This window comes from Polyodon spathula, chromosome 12 (genome assembly GCF_017654505.1).
Source record: "Polyodon spathula isolate WHYD16114869_AA chromosome 12, ASM1765450v1, whole genome shotgun sequence".
In the NCBI taxonomy this organism is placed as follows: domain Eukaryota; kingdom Metazoa; phylum Chordata; class Actinopteri; order Acipenseriformes; family Polyodontidae; genus Polyodon; species Polyodon spathula.
Window position 1 is genome coordinate 39,596,230 of NC_054545.1, and position 25,779 is coordinate 39,622,008.

The window sequence follows — 25,779 nt, forward strand, 5'->3', positions numbered from 1 at the left end:
ATGAGCAATATCATCACTCCAGCCAGAGAAAAACTGCAGCAGAGAGAATTGTAATTTCTAGACAGGAGAGTGAAAACAGGAAAAAAGCATGTGAGCCTACTGAAGGTCACAAGGATATTATACAACAAAACTCGCTAGAGCTAGAAAAATAACACAAATATGCAAAAACAGTGAAAACTGAAGCGGAACAATTTCCAAACAGGAAAATGATAATAAAGAGAAAGCAGAACACTTCTCTTTTTTTCTATAATTCATACAATGGGTTTTCACTGCTGTACCGCATAAACCCATGCGGACAACTTTTGGCCCATCAAGGAAATCAAAGACTTGACGTCATGTCGCTGCCTGAAAGGCTCCAATATATCGGCTTCCTCACGTGTTACTTGAACCAGAAAGTGGACAAAGAAATTGAAAACATCGCTAAACGTGCGACTTGTTGACCAAATCCGTGCAGCAAGAACACTTTATTGGATATGCGGAGCACTTGGAGAGCTTTGTTATTTATTGGCTATAGGTACTCTTTAAGAATGTTATCTTTTGTTACAAGATCGAAATCTTTGTTTTTTATATTTTTTTATTTAAAAAACCTAACATCTTTATTGTTTTTTAATTTAGATTTTTTAAACTTATGTACGGAAATGTACTTACACATGAAAGTAAATACTAAGGCTCAATTGCATAAGAATATTTTCTCATTTTCTTAAACCAAATTCACATGCATAATCTAATTTTCTAAAACACCACCAAAATTAATGAATCTGCGTTGGAGAATAAACAAACTTTTGTGTGTGAATTAAATGAGTACCAATAAAACAAATGCATTCCTTGGACCAAAGGTGTATTCTGGACTATAAAAGGTGTACATCGAATCAGAAATGCTAATTACATATTTCTGGTATAGCCTTCAAAAGCTTACTTTCTCAGTACATCCATACGAAGGTGACCATGGTCAGTAGTCATGTGCAAAATTATACAATTGAGCAAAAACTTTCATAGTGTGTATAAAAGATTGTACTGAAACTGTAGAGGATGGCCGAAAGGATTCCACAGCAATTCTGCAGCGCACACCTGCCTGGCGGCCAGGTACAGCAGCAAATTTAAAACATCCATGGAAGAGGCTGAAACTAGACACTGGAAAGTTGTACTTGAAATTATTTATTATTATTTATTATTATTATTATTATTATTATTATTATTATTATTATTATTATTTATTTAAGTTAAATAAGGATGAAACTGGTTTTGTTGCAAATGTTTTGACACTCCCCCCCCCCCCCCAGAAGATTTCAAACCATTTTATATAATTTTCGATTATGAATAGTTCAGTTTCATAAAAGTTGGCAATGCATTTGGAGATTTTTCATCTGTTCCACTATGACACCACATGTACTTAGGCCTACAGAAATTGCTGGACTAACCTCGTAATGTGATTTAGTGTCCTCTAGAGGGCAGCAGCACGTACTTTGGGTTTGTTGCAGTTTTTTTTATACGAGCTTATACGCTGTTTAGTTTGTTGCAGTTGTTATTAAACTTGCGCACATTTATTAACAAACAAATAAAAAACGAGACACAAGGACCAAAATAAAGATTCAAGCAAAATCACAAATGTACAATGGCAAATGCCTTCACTACGAAAGTTGCAAACAAACACAGTTATACTCGCCTAACTTCTCTATCCCAAACAAATGATTTCTCCCTCATTTTTCATTTCCAACTTCCTGAAAAGGACAAAGCAATGTGGATACTGACTTCCTAAAGCTGCAGCCTGTGTTATTCCCACCCAGACCTCTGCTCTAGGTGGTCTTTTCTCTGTGCAGGACGCTGGCTTCAATGTACTGCCCCTGCTGAGAGGGAAAGGAGTTAGCAAGGACCAGACTCAGAATAGACCAGCTGTACAGCCACATCCTCCAACACAGACTGCCTTTAATAAAACACAAGCTTTACTATTCAATTACTTAACTAAAAAGCAAGCTCACAGGCAAATCCTGGAGGACATACACCAAGTGTAATCACATGGCAGCTTTGCATGGAAACTTGCTCTTCTTCTAGGGTCGCCACCTGGCCTCATAATGCCCTTAAACTGAAAGAAATAAACGTGTGAATTGAGAGCTAAACACTTGCTTAATTTATACAGCTCCATAATTATCTGAATCATTGTGATAATACAAATCTTACAAAATAAAAAAAGCATCTTGAATAAACATGTGTAGATTTATTCAAGATACTTTTTTTTTATTTTGTAAAATTAGTATTTCAGTTCTCAATATTTAAACTTTGATGTTTATATCCTATTAATTAGTAATATATAGCCCTAATTTACACTGACTCTCGCAATTAAATAACACTGATCAAGCGTTCACGCTGTCTGGTGTCAGGAATAGTGAACAGCTGGTCAGTATTAATGATTTGAGTAGAAGGCGGCGATATACTATTTGAAACTATAAAGAAACTTTAAATATATATTTTAATAAAATAAATTAATAAAATAAATAAATAAATAATGATGATGGACTTATTTAATTTATTAAAAGCTATTATTATATTGTTATGCTGCCTTGAAATAATTATTCAGCAGAATCAATTTATCAAAGGTTCAGCGCTCAATTAATGTGTTGATTTCCTCCAGTTTAAAGGCAACTTCAAAATCCCGTTCTGTCTCACAGTTTGCCGGAATTATGGGGCCAGCTGGCAACCCTATCTTCTTCCCAACAGTCAAGTAGAACGAACATAAAAAACTGTAACAAAAGCTATGTGCATTGGATTGTAGTCTCAAACCATGTTTAAATGGGTTGCAATCTACTGGAAACTGATAAATACTTTGTACCCCTTTAAAAATCAGTTACAATATGACAAAACAGGGGGGCTATGGAAGGACACAGTACAGTAAATTAGGGCTATGTACCAGTTCAAACTTATGATAATACATGTACAGTAAGGAGCCTCAGCTATCTATTAAAATGTCTGTGCAACAGTGCAAAAAACATCAGAGCTTTGCAATCTCGTTTGACAATTAAATAAGCTGCAGTTCATTAGTCCTGCCACCAGGGGAACATGGGAGCAGAAAATGCATTAGGAAGCACTCAGGCCAATCAAGCATATATTCAGAGCGTTTCTATAAAAAGGCACGTGGTTTGGAGTTCTGCTCTAAGTCAATTGATTGTTCACGCTCATTCAAATGGGAGGAGTGATAGTTATTGAACTACCAGCAATATAGCAGGTTTTATAAAAAGTACTACAAGTATAAAAAATACTGCACAAAACACTCACCCTTTTTTTAAGCGTACAGGAGATTGGTCCAGCAAGAATCTCAAATGATCTGTAGTCTTTAATGTAAATATGTATTTAAACTATAGTACTTGATAACTTCTAACTATAATGATGCCCTACTCCGTACCAAACTATTATACACTCCTGTTCATTTTGTATTTGTTAATACTGTATACGCACAAAAGGTGGAAAAATAAAAACTAAGAAAATCGAAGTCACTGTATATGTTATGCACATTTGTCATAACTCGTGTTCTATGAAAATACAGTAGGTCAGCGATTTCTGTTCTTTATTCTGAGCCGGGACACATTTAATGTATCCACTGCCTCTTGGGCAGACCGGGGGGGGGGATGCGCTCAAGTACTGGAGGCTACCGAAACAACACCATGTAAAAAGTTAAACTGAATTCCCAAAAGCAGTGTTTTTTTTTTTTTGTTTGTTTTTTTTTTGATGTGCAACTGAATCAATTCTGTCCTACAGAGCTGAATTTGCTGTTTTAAATTAGTTTTTTTTTTTCTTAGTCTGCAAGTAATGCTAATGATCACTAAAACGACAAAAACTGCAAGGTTTGATTTAACAAAACTCCTACTTATTATATTTTCATACTATACTGTAGCTCTGGGATTTTCAACCGTTGATACCCCCGTGGGGTTACTAAAGGTTACAGGGAATACACCGGTCAACTCAGAAATGCACAAATAAAAATGAAAGTAAAAGAAAATAATGACCTTGAATTGATTTTGTAACGCTGTTATACATTATCTCTAAAACACTGTGCATACTTATTTCATTTTTGTTTAGCAGCTCAAAGCAAACCACAGATGGAAAAAAAACATAGAATCTATCACGTCCGCACTTTCCACAGGAAACAAGTCTACAGAAAGTGCAAAGCGACAGAGACAGTCCCTTTGGATAATGTTTATGCCGCTTTAATAATACTTTTAATTATTTTTTTTTTTACCATTGTTGGTTATTATAGTTTCACCTTGAGGTTCATGTTTTTGATATTGTAAACATTTTAATGGCACACAATTATGCTGAGAGAGGACATAAAGGGTAAAGTGAGAAACATTTGCGGGGCAGACTATTTTGTATTGTTCACTTTTTTTTTTTTTTTAATAGAAAGGAGGGCAGCCTACATGCAATGTAATATTTTAAAGACGGTGCTTACAGTATTGTTTCATTTTGTGCAGTTATCAGGTTACTGTTTTAATTTCCGTCAAGTTAAAATTCCAGCTGCTAGCGGAATCATGCACTGCAGTATAAACATTACTTAAACTCAATGTAAGCTTTGTGATATTCACAACTTTTAGCGTGTGACATCCACAGTAGTAAACTGGTAACAAACCAGTTTCTAGTCAGCTAATGCCCTCTAGTGATAAAAAAAAAACTGCATACCAGATTGACCAGTTACCACAGAGGGTATTTTCATACCTGACTGTAGCTACCACTGTAGTCCCTTTATTTTATTTTTTTTGCTGGTATGAAGGGAATGTTTCCTGCATCAGGTTTATTTATGTATTGAAAATAGTATGGGTCATTTCTTGCCTGGTTAACAATTATATGTAATACAGGCTAGATCAGCCAAACTGTTAGATGGGGCTGGAGCTTATTAATATAAAGGCAATTTGACTGATCTAGTCTAGCCTGCATATCCCCATATAACAGTTTATCACAGTAAAAAGTGTATTAAAAGTAGAGTGAAAGCATGACAAAGCAAATTAGGAAATAGGGCAAACTATGCATAGTGCATTGTATAGGCATGGGAAAACTGCAAAATTAATCTGCAGATTTACCCTTGTAAACTTTTATAAAAGTGTATCTATGGCAGGCTACTAGAGCTGAACTTATGTGAGAAGCACAGTAACACAGAGTTAGCAAAAAGAAAGAAAACTGTATTTCAGTAATTGCACTAAGAACCAGTCCCTGACAACATTGACCATGCCTACTGCTAATTTGCACCTTGTCAAGTCTAAGAATATTCCTACAGAATTTCACACAATAAAAAGAGATACAAGGGATTGTACAGAATGAGAAATAACAATTTCTTCTCCCAGTATCCAGAAACAAGCGAACCACTCCGCTCAGGATGTAGCACCCACTCAGGCAGTGATTTATTTGAACTCGCTGGGACCTCTACTCTGCAAGTCTTGTTTTCTGCTCCAGTGGGCACTGTGGCTGACCACAAGGCTGTGCACCTGCTTATGATATTAAATGCAACATTATTGAGAACTGTGTAACCAGGAACCAAATTAGACTCAAAACATCTGACAGGGCCACTCACTTTCATTATATAACCATGAAGACGAACTACCCTTCAAACTAGTCTGAAATGATTCAAGTAACCATTTCAAAGTTTTTAATGAAAAAAAAAAGCGTGTTAAGAATGTTATACATTCAGGACCTAACTTAACAATTAAAACTTTCACGACCCAAAGGGCAATATTATACAAATTGGTTAATAAAAAAAAAAGCAAACAAGTTGATATAACAGATTTCACACATAGGCTCTCCAACAGAAAACTCCATGTGAAATGAACATGCCAGGAGTCACCATCTCGAACTCGGAGGAATCTGGTTGTGCTTTATGCCTCCATACGGAAAACAAAGCATTCTGAATTGCAGATTCCATTACCCAGAATAAAAATAAATAAACGTAACTTCTCCTTTGTAACTTTTGTTCTAACTCCCTTTTCTCTTTCTGAAGAGTCCATCAAGATACACCCAGACAAATCTAAGAGCATTCTGGACAACCCACTTCAGAGCTAAAATTTTTATCAGCTAACATTAATGGAAAACATTGGTGTACAGTTTTCCTCAGTACAGAGTGGAAGTAGTATTACTCAATTCAGAAAACTTATTCAGAGTAGCAATTCGTTAACATTTTAGCATTGACCAAGTATGCTACCCAGTCAGATCCATCTTCCATGAAAAAGCTACTTGACTCCTCTAGTCCAATATCTGAGTTGCCACTTCCCAAGTTTAACAATAGTCCTACAGAACTTCTAATGTATCCTTCTTATCCACACTTCGAAATGACACATCACTCAAAAATAATGTAAAATCCCATTGCCCCTAGGCCATCCTGTAATCGTTCACCTTGACCTCCATACCCATAACCTGTATTATGATTTACCTTTAAAGCAGACTCACACCAGGAAGTGTTCAACAGTCCAGTCTCTGAAGAGCAAGAAGCTTCTAGTGTCATTTTGATTTTTTGTTTTCACCTTTACTGTTTTATTGAGGAATACTGTTCAGCCACAGCAATTACCCAGACGTTTTTACATTTGATTTTAACTAAAAGTTAGTTACAGACCCACAAGAACCATCAGAAAAGTAGGGGAAAGCTAATAAAATGAAAAGCTATTTGAAGCTATTTACTGCTTCATGGCTCATAATAACTAATCTGGGACTAAACAATGTTACTTTTATGCAAAGTGGTCCAAGATCAGTGCTTTTTGGAAAGACAGTGGGATTGAGTATTTGGTTCTTTGTTTAAGATACAGCAATGCAACAACCACATACCACCACCCTGAATATTCGAAGAGATAGATTGCATGTCTAGGACTGTTAGGGAATCAATGGCATGTCTCAAATATGTAATGACACAAAAATAACATCACTGATAAGCTTTGTATTGTAGAACTGGTTGAATCTCAGGAGCCTCTTCATTTCTACAACAACTGTTCACATTCACCTTTTGAGAAGCATGCTAACCCATCGTCGTGTTTTACTGCACGCTGCTCTGTTCCAAGCTGAAAGTGGATCAGTGTTTAGTGCACTGGGATTGCAGACAGGTTGCTGGTTTCGGCCTGGGCAAAGACAGGCCAGCACTAAAAGGATACCAGGAGAAAACAGCTTGTCCCTGTGTAACAAGGCTTCTGAATCAAGCACCTTGCAATGCTGCTTCAGTAATGGCATGAATAGAAAATCACTGTACAATTCTTCCAGCAGTAATTGACTTATTTTACCACTGATTGATAGAAATGAAGAAAATGCAATTACATGGCCTCAAGTTATCTTGCAAGCAAGGTACAGAAATGGTACACTAGGAATGTATTTACCGTAGTCAAAAGTTATTTATTCATATTATTCAACTGAGATGCAATTGTCTCGTTCACTCAGACTTTATTGCTCAGAACTGTTGAATCATAGTGAATTAAACTATTCTTTTAAAATGTTCAATGAATTACAATATTCATCTTATTAAAGGTAACCACTGCATATGATCCATTCATTAACTGTACAACTGCAACAATTCAATGATTAATCAATTATTGTCTGATATTCCTTTGGATGGAGGGAGTTGAAGAACCCTTCCTTACTATAGATTTTGGTTTCCCAGAAACACGTAACCCCTCATTGCCCTCTCCTTACCCTGATCAAAGCTCTTCGGACATCTGTGGGTGGAAATCCAGCCACTGCTGGCCAAGTTCTTCCACCTGGCCACCAATCTGCAACAGGAAACAGCAAAATACACGTTACACCTCCTCCACATGCACCACAAAACAAGTATGCAAATTCAACCTCATGTCATTCCACTATCAAAACTAGGGCTGCAGCCAGTTCCTCCTGCAGTCTAAAATCCAATCTGCAACCGGACATTGCACAAAAGTCCAAGATGACCCTTTGTATACTGTTTTTGTACATGTGCTATTTATAAAATTAATTAATTGGTCTTCGTGTTCTGCCTACATTTTTTTTCAGGCAGTCAGAGATTTAATAGTCTCCACTGGACGTTCATTAGGTAACTTCACCATCAGTGATAGTTGGAGAGATCGTGGTCTTCCCACTTTTTTACTTGTATTGTTTACTGTCTTTATTACACTGTAAAACTTAAGTGTGGTACAGACTTAATCTAGTGTTCAAATAAAAGATCAAGTTCATTGACTATCATTAGCTTAAAACATGTATTAAATTGGTCAGAAATAAATACATTGACATGATTATTAATACCAGTCCTTTCCACCCCCCACCCCACCGTTTGATTTTTGCAATCACAATCAGCTCAATGTAAGAGACCGCAAACAAAGCGAGCAGAATTATTTTTTTTTTTTTAGGTGAAAATGTTAAACCCCCCCCCTCCTCCCCCCCAGGGGTTCAGACAGATCTACGCCCCTGCTGATCTTGCTGTGAGTTTTTAATTTGTAACCGCTTTCTCACTCACATTGCCAGGCTAGGATTAAGTCTGCTTTCCGATTGCTTGTCACTGGTTTTCAAAGCAGTGACAGTGTCCATCAGTTGACTAATTTCACGAAGATCGCTGCTGCGTATTTTGATCTAGTACAATACACAATCATGGGGTTTCCATGCAAGTATTTTATATATATATAGTAAACTCAAGACATTCACACGAGAAAAACATGGAGTAAAATGCTTTTTTAGGTTTATATTAGCTCAGTTTATTTTACTCGAGTAAACCAGGCTTTTCACCCGACGTCATGCAAATGAATGGGAAAGGTGGGGGTTGATATATAAATTAGCTATGCGTAAAGTACTCATGCAGTTTTTGAACTGGAACTGGTACACAAGTGAATCTAAGCTGCTGTAATAAAGCAAAATACCTCATGCCGTCGTGGTTAATAATGTGTTTTACTGCTCTTGCCCAAATTGTTTTACAAATGTCATTAGTGGTGAATACTGTTTCAACTAAATTAATCTTACAACTCCTTAATTAAAAATAAACTTGGCGGTATAAAATGAAACTGACCAACAGGTACTGCAGATCACCATGGTTGTGTTCAGGAATCAGTGGCTGCCTGCGAGACAGGATGGGAAGGATAGTCTAATGAGAAAAAAAAAGCGGCACTGCCTTTCACAACAAGCGCAACCTATGTTAGGAGTGGGTGTTTATGAAATTGCAACTCGCGACTCTCAAAAAACAAGCCCAATTCCACTTATTCTATGCGGACTTGGCAACTGTTAAGGTTACCTCAGCCGCCAGTTTCAATTGGACATCAGCAATCTGAGGCTTGTGCTGTCAGAGATTCTCTCCTTTCTTTTAAGTTGTATTGGATTTACTGTTGTGTTAAATATTAACGATGCAAACAAATAAAATACAATCAACATGTTAATTTGCAATTTTATTTGGTCAGTTCTGAGAGGACATCAACGGCTTGTTGGCTGTCTGTTTCGCTCATGGCATCCAGTTCACCAACTATATTTATTAACGTGGAGGGCAGACGCGATGTCTGTTGGGATCAAAAAAAAGGACAGGAATTAATTCAGTTACATTTAAGCAGCTCACTTGCCCTTCGTGTTTAACTTCAGCATAGTTTTTACAACAATGGTATTCTTAAACAGCTGCTTTAATACTATAACAAGGGCATAACGTAGTCCATGCTAAGTGGTTTTTATACAGAACTATAAACCCACAGTAACAACTGACCTGCTCCCTTGTAATACCATATTATTTCAAATTAACGCCGCCCTCGAAATAACGCCTCACTCAGATATCAGCTTTTTAATAGGCGCCTCCCTCGAACAAACACCGCTCTCAATAAATAAACGTAAAAGTATTTTTTTCTATCCCTATTCAAAAATTAAAGAAATGCGCAACTCTGCCCTTTGACCTTTAACAGCGATCACTTCCTGAAACAACAGGGCATGGTGTTTATGCTTAAGTGGTTAACATATTTTTCTTTTTGTTTCAGTTCATTTATATTATTCTATTTAATCAGAAAATGAACGCACTATTTTTGTTATTCATGGTCATTTTGTGTTAAAAAAAGAAAAGTCATGTTTTGTGAACTTGCTTCACAGACCCCTGGTTGAAAAACACTGCCTTACAGTTTCCGAATATGAAATTGGAACCCTGTGGAATCCTACTGACTGACGGATGCCTTACAGTATCTCAGTCTGAGCTCCAGTGGAACATGTCTTGCTGTTTTAATAAGTCTGCACATCGCCAGGATGACTCATCTGAATGCAAATGGTCCAGTCAGCATTGATTAGCATTTAAAAGACAACTTCACTTCAACAGCGCAAGACCTTTTTTTTTTTTTTTTTTTTTGTCATTTAAAAGAAGGCAATTTCCACTCAGGAGTTTAATTTCATTTTTGTGTGCTGGGGGGGGATTTCCCCCCTATGCTGCAGCCAATGGGGGGATTCCAAAATTTTAGGTGAGAATGTCAAAAAAGGCACTTTTGCGTAAAAAAACTCTCTCTCTCTCTCTCTGCTTATAGATATATATATATATCTATAATCATTCACGCTGGTGTTGCTTTAAACTAAGCTGCTTTCAGGAGACCTCAAAGCTGTGAGACAGAGCATTCCCCATTGCTTTTGCCATTGCCTGACGTGAAGTTTTTGCATGCAGCAGACAAAAAGGTGCTTTTCTTTTTAACCTACCCTATTTCTGTCTGTTCTTCACTGTTTCCTTATGTATGTTTAAATACTGGATAGTTTGTACTGCACGTATGTAACATCAAATGAAAGGCCACAAAATCTCCTTTCACATTATGTAAGTTGCAACAGGAACAACAAAACAAAAAAAACAGCATTCAATCTCAATACGAAATGAACACTGGAAGGGCTGGGCAAAGCTGAGCTTCTAGCTTTCCAATGACTCCACCCCTTTCAGTCTGCTACAATGACAGAGCAATAGAGTCAAAACTAAACTTAAGCTGTGAACTCTGTCACATGATGAGAGGCTTAAATTCAGGCGATCGTAGTTCTGGCTAGAAGTACCGCATACATACATTGAATACTTCTTTGGAAAGCCTCGAATCTGTACTTTTAAAACAAGCATGAATCAGGCAGGTGGTTTTTATGGTGCCTGAGTAATATGTGCGTAACCTTCAGTGCGCTGGCGCTCCAAAACGAACAGGGCTGAGTTTTAATAGTTAAAGCGAAAGACGCCGCTTCCAAAACACCTAGATAGACTTAAATCATCTTTTTTTTTTTTCTAAACTGTTTACTTACTGCATTGTACTGAATGTCTATAATGCTTAAAAACAGTGGCCTAGAATCACGTACAAGTGAATAAAATGGCACTTAAAATATCCAGCACTACTTTGATTTATTTATTTATTTTAACCAGAACTGCTCCGAATGCGGCTCAGCGCTTCCATCACTGACACCTACTTCTTTAGAGATTGTTGTAGCGTTTCGGGCATTCTAAAAATTGGGTGGAAAATACAGTAGCTTGGTGTCTTAAAATATCTCTGCGGGATTTTCCTGCACTGAAAGTTGCAGATAAACGGGAGCACCTTTTAAAATGTGTGATTTCCACGATCCTGCGCTAAAATTCAAGCCCTGCCACTGCTCTTTACCTACCCAGTTTAAATATGGGAGTGGGACTGGAGGTTCTTTAAATAGCCATTAAACACTCTTGTATGTCAATCTCGTGGGTGGAAATCAAATGTCCCGTAACCACTTACAATATTGTGGGAAGATTCTGTCAGGAATTTGATTTAGTGGGAATTTAAACCCAAACATGATGACTCTTCATCCCTCAGTGGTTATCTTCTTTCACCCACTGCTGTTTTTTGTTTTTTTTGTTTTTTTGGAATTACTCACTTAGACTATCGGGTGTCCTCACTATCTCCGCTTCGTTGACGATTTTTTAATGTAATTTTTCGAATTTTTAAAACAGTTTGAGAAGTTGCTCGGCCAAAACTTTGGGGGGAAAAAAAAACAAAACAAACATAAATGCACTATAAAATAGATATATAGATAGAAAACTTAACATGGTACAATTATGCACACAGTGACTGAAGGGGATATATATATATATATATATATATATATATATATATATATATATATATATATATATATATATATATATATATATATATAGTGGCTTGCAAAAGTATTCAGACCCCTGACCAATTCTCTCATATTACTGAATTACAAATGGTACATTGAAATTTCGTTCTGTTCGATATTTTATTTTAAAACACTTAAACTCAAAATCAATAATTGTAAGGTGACATTGGTTTTATGTTGGGAAATATTTTTAAGAAAAATAAAAAACTGAAATATCTTGCTTGCATAAGTATTCATCCCCCACACATTAATATTTGGTAGAGCAACCTTTCGCTGCAATAACAGCTTTACGTCTTTTGGGGTAAGTATGCACCAGCTTTGCACACAGTGTCGTGAGTGATTTTGGCCCATTCTTCTTGGCAGATTTGCTCCAGGTTGTTCAGGTTGGTTGGACGACGCTTGTGGACCGCAATTTTCAAATAGTGCCACAGATTCTCAATGGGATTGAGATCAGGACTTTGACTAGGCCAATGTAGGACATTCACCTTTTTGTTCTTGAGCCACTCCAATGTTGCTTTAGCCTTGTGCTTGGGATCATTGTCATGCTGAAAGGTGAATTTCCTCCCGCTTTTAGCGGACTGAAGTAGATTCTCTTGCAGTATTTTCCTGTATTTTGCTCCATCCATTCTTCCTTCAAGTGTAACAAGATGCCCAGTCCCTGCTGATGAGAAGCATCCCACAGCATGATGCTGCCACCACCATACTTCACTGTAGGGATGGTGTGTCTTGAGGCATGGACAGTGTTAGGTTTGCGCCACACATAGCGCTTTGAGTTTTGGCCAAAAAACTCCATCTTGGTCTCATCTGACCACAAAACCTTTTCCCACATCGCAGCTGGGTCACGCTCATTCTTTCCGGCAAACTCCAGACGTGGTACTTTTTGAGTAACGGCTCCTTTCTTGCCACCCTCCCATACAAGCCAGTGTTATGCAGAGCTCTTGATATGGTTGACTGGTGCACCATTACTCCACTCCCAGCCACTGAACTCTGTAGCTCCTTCAAAGTGATTGTTGGCCTCTCTGTGGCTTCTCTCACAAGTCTCCTTCTTGTTTGAGCACCGAGTTTTGAGGGACGGCCTTTTCTTGGCAGTGCCTGGGTGGTGTGATGCAGCTTCCACTTCCTGATTACTGATCCAACTGCACTCACAGGGATATCCAAACACTTGGATATTATTTGTACCCTTTCCCTAAATGTATGCATTTGTATTACTTTATCTCGATCCTTCAACAGTGGTGTTTTTATCTAGAAAATCTGATAGCAACTTTAATGGTTCCCAGGTAGAAGCCAATGGTAAGGTAACTGTGTCCTCATTTGGGCAATTTCTTTCATGGGTGCAAACTGGGAGCTTCCACAGCACAGGGGTTGAATACTTATGCAAGCAAAATATTTCAGTTTATTATTTTTCTTAAAAATATTTCCCAGCATAAAACCAATGTCACCTTACAATAATTGATTCTGAGTTTCAGTGTTTAAAAATAAAATATCAGACAGAACAAAATTTCAATGTACCATTTGTAATTCAGTAATATGAGAGAATTGGTCAGGGGTCTGAATACTTTTGCAAGCTACTGTGTGTGTGTGTGTATATATATATATATATATATACACACACACACACACAAACGTATATGTAACCATTTCAATCTTTACATATGCGTTTCCTAGGTCTGCAAACCATGCTTATTGCGTATGTAGGAGCATGAGTATCTAAGTGGTACTCAACTCACAGTTCTGATATTGCAGTTTTTTGGGTGTACGTACATATTGTTTGAGGAGGTGTTATGGGGGTGGGAGGCTCCTCTTCCATAGGAGCTGGGGTGGGACGAACAAGCGGTCTTGAGGTTGTTGTGGAATTATTATTATTATTATTATTTTTTTTATTCACACAAACACCTACTATATTCTCTTATTCAATATTTATATATTTATTTATTTTTCAACCTTATCAGTGAATGGTAAATAGAAGGGTCTGTACAGGCGAGCACCCTATTAACTTTATCACCTGGAATGTTAAAGGGCTCAACCACACAGTTAAAAGAAATAAAGTACCAAGCCATCTTATACATCTAAAAGTGGGTGTAGCTTTCCTCCAGGAAACTCATTTTCGCACTACTGATCAATTCCAGATTTGTTGGGGGTGGGTGGGGCAGACGTTCACCTCTAACTGAACAAGTAATCACTGACTCTAATGGAAGGTATGTGATCATGACAAGCAATCTCTACAATACCCCGGTGATTCTGGCCAACATTTACAATTCCATTTACGCAGCCAGTTTATTTCTAAATTACTTTCATCTTTGCCAGACATTCACACCCACTATTTAATCCTCAGAGGCGATTTTAATTGTGTGCTTAATCCTTATCTTGATCACTCATCTACAAAACCTGCCTCTCTTTCCAAATCTGCCTTAGTTATCGTTCCTTCGTTGACCAGTATAGGGTATCGAACCAATGGAGATTTATGTTTCCTACCGCTAGGGACTACTCTTTCTTTTCACCTGTCCACCACTCTCTCCCGCATAGACTATTTCCTGCTGGACAAAAGGCTTCTTTCATTGGTTAAAACTTGCTCCTATCACAGCATTGTGAGCTCTGACCATGCCCCTGTATCAGTGGAGCTATCCTTCCCTGACTGTTCTTTTTCTCGCAACTCCTGGCGGCTTAACCCCCTCTTGCTTTCCGATGGAGAATTTGTCCAGTTTATTTCAAAATTATCTGTTCAATTTTCTATTTTATTATTGGTCAGCCAATATTCATAAAATCACGTATTGGACAGAACACAACTCTGACAGCAGAAGCCCAGTCTGAGTGGATCTGGAAGCCTCCTCCTGTCGATCATCCTCCTTATCTGCCTTGGCTTGCTCTTCCATCCCGGTATGTGCAAGTCAATCTATCTCCAGTCCCATAGTCCAGCACACTCTTAAAATCTGTTCTCAATTTAGGCGAGACGTTGGCCTACATAGAGTCTCCATACTTACTCCAACCACTCTAAACCACTTGTTCATAACCGCATTCAAACAGGACCAAAGCAGTTAGAGACTTATATTTCGATAATGTGTTTGCCTCATTTGAACAGCTCTCCCTGAAATTTAATTTACCTTGTTAACACTTTGCTCACTATTTACAAATTAGATATTTTACCAAAAAATGATTTAGTCAATTTATATCTTTGCCTCATCTAACCTCTACTGACAGTTTGCTGGAGCTGAACAATGGTAGAGGACTGATATCTAAAATCTACAACATTATTTCTGTCTCGAGTCCTCAGTCTTTAGCAACAGTGAAGAAACTCTGGGAGCAGGATCTGAGCATCACTTTTTCAGATGACCAGTGGGAGTCTGTTCTAGCTCGTGTGCATTCTTCTTCCCCTTGTGTTAGACACTGCCTTATCCAATTTAAAATTCAACATCATACTCATCTGACCAAAGAAAAGCTAGCTAAAATATATCCAGATATTGGCCCAGCCTGTAATATGTAAACGGACTCCTGCCTTTTTAAATCCCGTGTTCTGGTCCTGTCCCAGAATGGCTACATTTTGGACCTCCATTTTTTAATCGTTCTCCCTAATTTTCCATTGAAGTATTGACCCCGACCCACTTATTGCAATCTTTGGCGTTCTACCAGCAGACACAGCCCTACAAAAAACCCAATCCGATGCCATAGCTTTTTCGCTCCTACTGGCGACGCGTCTGATACTTTTGAATTTGAAGCAAGCTGCCCCACCCTCTCACACACAGTGGACCAGGGATGTTATGCAACATCTTAAATTGGAGAAAATTAAGTACATTAAGAGGTTCCAAAGACAAATTTCACAAGGTGTGGTTGCCTTTCATGGAATACTTTGAGAACTTACATATCCAAACATGGACATAGGTCAACATGTCCCTTGTGTGTATGTTCCCATTATTATTATTATTATTATTATTATTATTATTATTATTATTATTATTACTTATTTTAATTACTCTTTCTTTATTTACCATTATGTGCATCCAGCTGTTCATCATTGTAAAGCAAAGCCCTCTCCATTGTCTGACCAAGTTTCTACTTCAAGTCCCACCCCCCACTAAAGCCACGTTGTTTGTACAGGTTTTGTAACAGCGGCTAGCAAACTACAGTTGCATAGACCGAAAACATTTAACCACTACCATTAAACTCCAGTCGTGAGTAAATTTTCAACCAGTTTACCTGAAAAACTAAAACTATCTTTAACTTTCCCTTCATTGACATGGCTTATTTGTGCTGTTGTATCACCAAGGCTGTATCTCAGCCTCTAGTCCAATTATGTATTAGTCAGTGGTGTGTAACCAAGTTTAGAAAAAAGACGCTGAATATAAATTACTTTTTGTACTTTTCATTATGAAAGATCATGTTTTTAAATTGGATTTGTTTTTAAACCATTTTATTTTTACAATGGAAAAGTGACTTATTTTATTTTTGTAACAATTAGTGTGTGAATCACTCAGAAAACATTGGTTTGTGTTTGTTTGAATTAATTCAATCAACATAATAGGCTCTCTGTAATTCTTTTTTGTTGCTTTATGAAAGAGTATGAAATTGCCTTGGTGCCCTTGGGTTGGATTTGTTTTGCTTTTATGCACCCTAGAACTTCACTGGTGCCCCTGAATCTTCACGCCCAGCGAAGGCAACATTGACTCGCCCTTCATGACCTTAACTTCATGCCGTGAGGATACCAACGATGCACGACTGATACACAAGGGACCATGTACCAGCCTTTAACACACTGATTTACTGGTACATTTGGAATCCTGTCTTGCTGGAAGCATTCAAAACAAAAGTTGAGCTCAGTACTATCAATTTATGTTTTCAGAAGAGTGTGTGTGTGTATATATATATATATATATATATATATATATATATATATCTATATTATATATATATAATATATTATTTTTTTAAAATATATATATTATAAAAGCTTTGTAATTTTTTTTTTTAAAAAGCAGGTATTACCTGCTGGTGGATATTATTCTCAATGAACATACTTATAGGTCACATTTTGTACTTTGCATGTAGTCTTGTTTTTTACTGCAAAAAATTTAGAAATATGAAATCTTATCCAAGAAACAAAAACAAAACAAAAAAAACATGAAATCCCTGATGCGCAAGACCTTATCTCTAACCACTTGACCACACTGCCTTTCATCTTCACACTTCATTATTTTCAACAGGAATGTATTTGTCTTTTCTCCATTTAGAGCAACTGCTTGAGAAAATGCTATCCTAACAGCTGATTATTATTCTTTGAGACCAAGATTTCCAATTACCAATTTTCTCTTTTCCGAGTTAAAAAGGTGAGACACAAATTGAACGCAGCTCTGTAGTGCAGGCCTCTCCTGAAACACATTCACTTCCTAACCTACAATTTTCTTCTGCAGTTTAATCAGGAGCCAAATACAGACAAATACAATACACTGGCTACTGCCGTCTCGAAGCCAGGCCACATGCATGTAAAATCCTGCTTCTTTTATCAACTCTTTACAACTTCAAAGCTAGTTTGGAAAAACAGATCCTACCTCCAGTTATGAAAAGGGCATCTAATTTTAACTGGACTTTGACTAGGCCATATCTCTTTTGTAGATCTGCTTGCTTGTTTAGGACCATTGTCTTGCTGCATGACCCACTTTCGGTTTCGGTTCTCCTCTAGAATCTTCTGATACAATGCAGAATTCATGGTTGTGTCAATGATGGCAAGCCGTCCAGGTCCTGAGGCAGCAAAGAAGCACCAGAGACACCATCACACCCCCACCACCGTACCTGACGGTTGGGATGAGGTTCTTCTGTTCGTACACAGTATTTGGTTTTCGACAAACATAACATTTCTCATTGAGGGCAAAAAGTTCTACCTTTGACTCGTCTGTCCAGAGAACATTGTTGAAGAAGTCTTGTGGTTCACCTATCTGCTCTTTGGTGAACTTCAGACAGGCAGCAATGTTCTTTTAGAGACCAGTGGTTTCCTCATAGCTATCCTTCCATGAACACCATTCTTGTTCAGTCTTTTTCTGATAGTTGAATCATGAAGACATGAGCCAAGGCGAGAGTGGCCTGCAGATCCTTGGATGTTACTCTGGGGTTCTTTACGACTTCCTTGATGATTTTCCAGTTTGTTATTAGAGATTTTGGTAGGACGACCACTTCTGGGTAGAGTGACTGTGGTCTTGAACTTTTTCCATTTCCATCTGTCTGATAGTAGATTCATGGATCCCCAAATCTTTAGAAATGGTTTTGTAACCCTTTCTAGACTGATGAACATCAATAACTGTTTCTCTGAGGTCCTCAGAGATTTCTTTTGATCGCAGCATGACGTGTTCCCACACACCTGTATGGTGAAGACCAAACTCACAAAGTTCATGATCTTTATATAGGGTGGGGCCTCCCAAACTCATCCCTGAAGATCCATCTAATTATTTAAAATACCTGATTCTAATTATCCCCTTAATTGAGCTGATAAAACCAGGGGTTCACTTACTTTTTCACATACCTTGAATCTTAATTATTCATTGTTTGTCTAATTTATATATCATTTTGTTTCAAGACATGGAATTGGTTAATATAAACCCTATTGGATATTTAAAGGTTTTGATTCAAGAAGGCTATCACGGTAAGTACTATTTTTGTGTGTTCCCAAACTTTATTTTTTTAAATATGCATTTCTTTACGACAAACATTTAAATTCCTGAAACCCCTATAATACATTTTTGGTAGCATTGCCATCATAATGTACCATTTTAATTGTATGTCTTTCCATTTTTCAGCTGTCAAAACACTGATGAAAACACAATGCATGTACAGAACACAATGCAGTCGAAAACACCTTTGCAGAAAAGCTCAACCCAACTATCTGAAAACATGTACCTTTATACTTTAATAAGCCTATCAATGTTGTAAAAAAACATTTTTAAAAATTAAAAGTTTAAAGCACAGTCAGAAGTCATTATTTCTGTTTATTATGACCTGTACCGATTGTGACATTTTATTATCACACAAATGTACTACTGCAGTTTATAAGCAATTTAAAATGACTACTGCTGCCAAATTTCTGGGAGTAATTACTACTGATAGAAAACAAATATCTGGAGCACTGAGCTCTTCTTCAGTTAGGTCTAATGAAAGGTCCTGTGTTCAAGTTGAATCAGTTGCCCTTTCTAGTTTCATTGTCTGTTTACAGCCTCGGTACAGTAGTACCAATGTTGATGTTCTGGGTGAAATGAAAACTGGTTTCCAAATGGCTTTTAAAATCACTTAATGTGAAAGTGAATGGCCATTGACAGGTACTCAATTGTAAAGGTGAGGGAAGGGCAGCTTTTCTTGCTGTGAAATGAACAAGTGAATGAATAGGCTTGTTTGGTTTCATTTAATAGCTGCCGAAAAAAAAAAAAAGATGCAGAGCTTGTCTTATCCATGTAGCATCTCAATGCCCGCAAAAAATGCGCACCTGGAGATACCAAATCTACGGGGACATGGCATGTAGAAATAGCAGCTAAACACTCCTAAGGTGACCTACCAGCATCAACCAGTTCTTGTAGAAACTGGGTTGATCAGTTCTCTTTAAACCGATGCTTTACAAAGATCGAGGATTTACTATGAACACAAATTCACGCGCAGACACAAGGAATGTTTAAATCAATAATAGTATTTTATTAAGTACACAAATAATAAACAGAAATCAGAAAAGTCAAAGTAAATCTTAGTCTGAGCACACACACAATCCAAAAACTCACTGCCTTAACTTGACTAGCAGGAAAATGACATATGACACCACCTGTCTCCTCACACACCATCAAGCATGCAGGCTGTGAGGTAGTAACTTGCTCACTCACACAACCACATCCAAGCACACAGCCTCAACTGAGATGATGCACACAATCTTAGAATATATCACATTAAGCTTATTAATGGTGTATAGATTAAGTATATGGTAAGTTTACTTCTATAGAAATTCTTCATACAACAACAGGAGGCAGATTACTTCTAGTTACTTCATGAAGTTTCACTAAAAGTTATTTCACACGCAACGTGTACAAACTAAATAATTAACAGTTCAGTTATATGTGAATGTGTTACAATTAATCAATTTATTTCCATGAAAGGAAAATACAACTGGAATTACACGCAACAATTCCTTGAAGCTTAGACTTTTGGTCTGCTGGCTTGGAAACTCAATCTGTTGAAGTGTCCAGTACAAAACTGAGTAGCCACTTTCACGAGATCATTTGTGTATTTTGCCTTTTTAACTCACAAATCTTTGAGATTTGTTCTTTGTCTGCTTTTTTTTGTCCAGCAGCTTCTTGTTGCAGTTGGGACTTGCTGACATCTATACCTCATGTCTTCCTTACACTGCCCTTTCAGCTTCACCCAGTCCATATGTCCCCTCCTAGCCCTGGTCATCTTCAGTTCAGTATTCCTGCCAGGAACCAAGAGGCCCTTTTTCTTACAGCAGTTTGCTCTTTTTCAGTAAGATACAGCAGTTTGCTCATTTTCCTAAGATACAGCAGTTGAATTAATTAGTCCAGTTATATCCTTAATACACATTCATGTATCATAGGGCATACGTCCCACAGCCCTAGGGCTAACCAGCGGTCCCTTTCAGGGGCCAGACCCATAACTGGAACCTGCCCGGTTCCAGGTGCCAAAGAGTGCCTCTTGCCTGACTGAGGAGATCCAGACAAAGCGGGATCTCCCAGAGCTGGTCTGTTGGTCTCGAAAACCAGATCCTCCCCTGCCATTAGGAGAACCGACAACTTCTCTAACCTTTTCGAGAAAGGCCAGGAGTAACAGTATCGGCGGGAAAGCGTATAGGAGCTCTCTGGGCCACTTGTGGGCTAGGGCGTCGGCTACCGAGTGGACCGCCAGTGCGGTGGAGGGAGTACCACAGGGAGCCTTCCCCTTCCCGAATTGTTCCCAAATGCGCTCCACCACCTGAGGGTGGAGTCACCACTTTGACTGATGTGGACCTTCCCTCAAGAGGAGGTCCACTGCCCAATTCCCCACTTCAGGAATGTGTGTCGCCTGTAGAGACAGGCCACGTCCTGCGTTACCTCTGCCTTTTGGGAATGCACGGTTGCTCGCCGCTGCTGTGTGAACTGTCCTGGTGACAGTCCAAGTCAGAAGGGTTTGTCAGCAGTTCAACCTACCCTGTACAGGAGCGCGAGGAGGGAGTAACGCGGCCACCTGCCGAGACACCTTGTGTTCTCGGTGGGATCGCTACAGGATCTCCTCCACGACTGGCCCAAAAGTAAGGGGATATAGGCGAATCTACTTACAATTACCTTGAAATAAATCAGTGTCGCATTAATACATCATAGCTTTACAGGACCTTAAATATTTCCCCATTTCAAATCTGTATTTTTCTGAAACACAGCTTCTGCAGCCTAACCTCTCTGCTTTGTGGCAAAATTATGTTGGTGGAATTTTTGGTTCATTTTTGTCTGCACAAAATCCTTGTTTTCCACACGAAAATGAGGCCCTATATATCTTAAATACCGTGGTTGTAGATCAAGCTGCCTCTTTCACAACATAAAAAAATACACGGCTACATAAACTCCCCTACATCCGAATTGTAATTCTTTATATGCATACAACACACAGCACAAAAACCCTCACCTCGAACACCAACATTAATGCTCCACACTAATCCTCATCAACCCCCGTGACTGGACCCTTAATTAAGCATTTAACCATTCATTCAATTAACAACTCCAGCCACATTCCCACGTGTGTTTGCAGGGACAAACACTGCCACCCAGGACTTCCAGCACCACACACATTAATGCCCTGGCAGGGCTTTCACCCTGCCGTGCTGCCACACGCCTACCCTAACACTAACACTCAATACAAAAATAACACAAACACCAGTGGAGTGTACCCCATAACACTTATTATTATGACTATCATTGAGAGATAACTGCACAAAACCCTTGGTGAATACCCTGCAGCAAACAGACCACAGGGCATGTGTTGGTGAGTAAATGAACATGACTGTGCAACGCTGCAGTTCCATTAAAATTCTTTACATTGCTTCATGCATCACAAGTGCCAAATCAGCACAGCAGTATAGCTGTATGACTATTGTTCTAATAAACACAGATGTATGTAGGCAATGTTGTACAATGTTCAAGAACCATTTTTTTTCTCTGGGAAAAAATTAAGTTCATTACTTTTCTACCAATTAAGCTTCAATCTCCAAAGGTCTACTCCAGGTCAGTTAATTCCAGGCTCGGCATGCTTCCTTGCTTCAGCTGCCAGTGACATGCAGTCCTGCCTTCACCTGCTTCACGCTCAGGGTAGTAAATGAAGAGGTAGATCAGCCTACTGCAAGGAATGACAAAGATCAGGAGCAACTAGCAACAATATGCAAGAAAGAACTCAGATTGTATCAAAGAACCTACCCATGCAGAAATGTGCAGAAGGGTTTAAACTACTTATTAAAAAATATGTTTGTAAAAAATACATCCCCCATCACTAGCGCCTTTTTTTTTTTTTTAATTATTATTATTTTTTTTATTTAGCAGTCGCCAATGACTTTTTTCATATTTTCTCCACAATTTTGTGGTGTCCAATTATTTTGTTTTGCTCAGCTCACCGCTAGCACCCCTGTGCTGACTCGGGAGCGGCGAAGACGAACACACGCTGTCCTCTGAAGCGTGTGCCATTAGCCGGCCGCTTTTTTTACACCATGCAGCCAACCCAGAGCTACAGCGTCAGAGGACAACACAGCCCTGGGCAGCTTACAGGCAAGCCCGTAGGTGCCCGGCCAGACAACGACAACACCCAGGATGACCCAACTCTCCTTCCCACCCCGGGCAGCGCTAGGCCAATTGAGCGCCTCCCCCTGGGAGCTCCTGTACTCAGTTGGCAAAGGAATAGCCTGGACTCGAACATGACGACATTCAGACTGCACTCTACGCAAGTGCTTTTACTGGATGTGCCACTCTTTACTGTTGTGCGAGTTCATTTTTAATCTTCTAGATCCAGTGAAAACCGAATAGGATCGTGTTAACCCTCATTTTGATCTCTAAACACAACTGATGCAATCAAATACCAGGTATTTAATTTAAATCAAAATGGAAAAGCAATTTAGATTAAAATATACAGTTGATTCGATTAACCACACAGTAAATTATCTATTTAGAACCAAATTATTACCATCTTCAATAACAGTCTTCACCCGTTTAACCTGGAAGCACTGCCTAGACAGCGAGTCACTGGTTGTATACATTTATAAAAATTAAAAACACGCACACCACCACATCTTCCTGTTCATGTTGACTCATCTTATTCAACATGTCCAATTTATAGATGCCACATATGCGGCTAGCCTGCTGAACAGCCTAAGGGAATGCAAACAAAAAGCTGCAAAACTGCTGTGCAGATAGTATGACAATTACTAAATATAAGCCAGAAAAGAGCCTTATTGAGATGCAGTAAATCCACAGGGCCCCATAGCACTTGACATCGCTGGCATGCTAAATGCCAAGGACACAGAGAAACCTTACTTACATTATCCTTTGTTTTTTCTTTTTTTTTCCATTCAAAGCGCCTCCTTGATCTAATTTTAGTGGAATTGAGAAATACCACTTGGAGAGTCTCCCTAGATAACAGTACATTACTTAAATGCAAAAAATGAAAATGGAGCAAGTTTCTACTGAACAGCAGTTTGTTTAGGCTACAACATCTTTCTGTAAACACAAACAAGAGAAGCCGTGTTGAATTGAGCTGTGCCTGCTACACTAGACCATATCAAAAAATGACAGACAAAAAAAAAAAAAAAAAAAGACTACAAAATATTTTTGGTGACTATTCTCTGTCCTGCAGTTACACCAATAAATGCACAAACCCAGTACAGAATTATAAAAAGGATTACATAAATCTGCCAAGGTGACTCATTCATATTAATCCTTTGCACAGATGAGTAATTGCAATGATCTATAACAAACAGCATGAATCTATTGGCTACCATACTCTCTTTTGCCTATGAAATCAGCTTTTTGTTTAGTATTTTCTTACTATGAGGTGGTTCAAAACCACCAACGTGTTTTTCTGCCAACTTACTACAGCATGTCCTCCAGCAAAAAACAATACAACAGAAACCAATTCTACTGACCCGATCCAGTCAATGTGAGCAAGTCTCAGACACAGAATGATAGCTAACAACAGCAGTAATTTATAATGCATGAAATGGAACAAGCTAACCAGTGGAGTACCACAGGTCCCCTGCTCCTCCTAATCTACATTAATGACTTTGATTCTGGTATAGGAGGCAAACGTGTTATATTTCAAGACAACACAAAAATAGGAGTGGCAAACACTTTTGCAGCATTAAAAGTCATTCAAAATGATCTAGACACAAGAAAAATGTGATAGCAAATGACATCTAATAGAGAAAAATGTAAGGTACTGCACGCAGGCAATATAAATTTGCATTATAAATATCATGCATTATAAATGAAATTGTAGAAGGAATCTATAAAAAAAGACCTAGGTGTTTATATCGACTCAGAAATGTCTTCAACTAGACAACATGCGGAAGCTATAAAAAAGGCCAACAAGATGCTCGGATATATGTAGTGAAAAGTGTTGAATTTAAATCAAGGGAAGTAATGTTAAAACGTTACAATGCATTAGTAAGACTGCATTTAAAATATTCTGTTCATTTCTGGTCATCTCACTACAAAAAGGATATTGCTGCTCTAAAAAGAGTGAAAAGAAAAGCGACCAGAATTATTCCGGGTTTAAAAGGCATGTCATATGCAGACAGGCTTAAAGAATTAAATATATTCAGTCTTGAACAAAGAGGACTACGCTGCGATGTGATTCAAGCATTCAACATTCTAAAAGGTATTGAAAATGTCAACCAGACTTTTTCAACCTGAAAAAAGAAACAAGAACCAGGGGTCACAAATGGAGATTAGACAAAGGGATATTCAGAACAGAAAATAAGAGGCACTTTTTTACGCAGAGAATTGTAAGGGTCTGGCACCAACTCCGCAGGAATTCTTTTGAAGCTGACACCCTGGGATCCTCTAAGAAGCTGCTTGATGAGATCCTGAGATCAATAAGCTACTAACAACCAAAACGAGCAAGATGGCCGAATGGCCTCCTCTCGTTTGTAAACTTCATGTTCTTAAAGGACTAACATGATTTGGTCTTATTTCCCCATGACAAAATGTTCTCATTTCCTGTGTAAACTTCACATTTCTTCTCTTCCTTCCTATAAATGCATAACCAAATATTTTAAATTGCAGGTATAATTAGAGCCCAGTGATTTTTTTAAATGTTTTTATAATTTTTCATTTATTTCACAAATTTAATTAGATTTAGTTTCATCTGTAAAAAATTGTTTTATCTTATTACAAATACACATTAACTCTAACAGATGCATACAAATAAAAACCAGATGTATATCATGTTTTAACAATATACATATTTAAAACATCTTTTTTTTTTTTTTACATTTTGAAAACAGACCTAGCACAGAAAATTGAGTTACCATAATTTCTCATTAGTGGTAGTAACATACATTAAGTCCCCTAATCATTTTAATTAACTTCCTACTTACAGTAAATAATGCTATAAAAATACAATAAGCTCAAATATATATTTAAACTACTGTACTAGTGTGCGGTTATCAATTGCACATACAGCAATCTACCCATTAAAAAAACAGGAATTGTATTTCAAGCCCACTGCACTGAAGCAGGGCTCCAGTATTCAATAAAC

At 38.0% G+C, this 25,779-nt stretch overlaps 1 protein-coding gene across 1 annotated transcript in view; it reads right to left on the reverse strand.

Moving 5' to 3' along the window:
• Positions 1-25,779, reverse strand: part of LOC121324138 (speckle-type POZ protein) — a 143,534-nt gene that overhangs the window by 59,854 nt on the left and 57,901 nt on the right. The window contains exon 2 of the mRNA XM_041265653.1: positions 7,645-7,721. The gene's annotated coding sequence lies outside the window, so the exon portion shown is untranslated. The remainder of the gene's footprint in view (positions 1-7,644; positions 7,722-25,779) is intronic.